At 42.1% G+C, this 698-nt stretch overlaps 1 non-coding gene across 1 annotated transcript; it reads right to left on the reverse strand.

Annotated features, from left to right (window-relative positions):
- Positions 1–209: 209 nt before the first annotated feature.
- LOC117286835 lies at positions 210–342 on the reverse strand. Its single transcript, XR_004517934.1, has one exon. It is a non-coding gene; the product is annotated as a small nucleolar RNA ACA64 (small nucleolar RNA).
- Positions 343–698: the final 356 nt, after the last annotated feature.

Below are 698 nucleotides of genomic sequence, written 5' to 3' on the forward strand. Positions count from 1 at the left end.
GGATTTAGCTCAGTGGCAACCATGCCTGCCTCACAAGTGCAAAGTCCTGAGTTCGATCCCCAGTACCAAAACAACAATGAAGTGGCAACAATGGAGCTCTCCTGTCCACATGGTCCTAGTGGAGCTGGCCTTGGGGCAACCCATAGTCCTGCAGAAATACAGGGGTCAGAAGTCTAAGGCATAGGCCAGGCAGCACGTGGGGTCGCTGAGGCTGTGGGAGCCAGGGTTTCACCCTTCCACACTGGCAGTGGACGGTGAGCTAAAGCCCTGGACGATCTAGGCACTGAATCTCACAGATGACTATGGCCTGAGCCGGGGAGGGGGCAGTTATTTTCAACAAATGCCAGGAGTAAACACATTTTTTGAAAGAAAAAAAATCAATGTAGCAACAATCATAACTCAAAATAAAATCAATGTTCAAACACCTAAAGATAGAAGGAAAATAGGGAATAATCTTTCAAGTTAAAACTTATTTAAAATATTCCACATTATCCTAACTGTTTTCACTTCAGGACAGAAGTGAAGACTTCAACTCATTAAGTAATTAGAAATTATTGCCATGGGGAGGGAAGTATAAAAGGAGTCAAGGAAAATTTAGTAGAGTACGAAATGAGCAAAAATTGTCTTGATTTTGAGCAAGCTCATTTTCTGGAATTTAAAGTTGATTCTTATACTATGGTCAAAGCTTACAGAATCTA

Source organism: Fukomys damarensis, unplaced genomic scaffold, assembly GCF_012274545.1.
Source record: "Fukomys damarensis isolate Sample0158 unplaced genomic scaffold, DMR_v1.0_HiC HiC_scaffold_18, whole genome shotgun sequence".
NCBI classification, from domain to species: domain Eukaryota; kingdom Metazoa; phylum Chordata; class Mammalia; order Rodentia; family Bathyergidae; genus Fukomys; species Fukomys damarensis.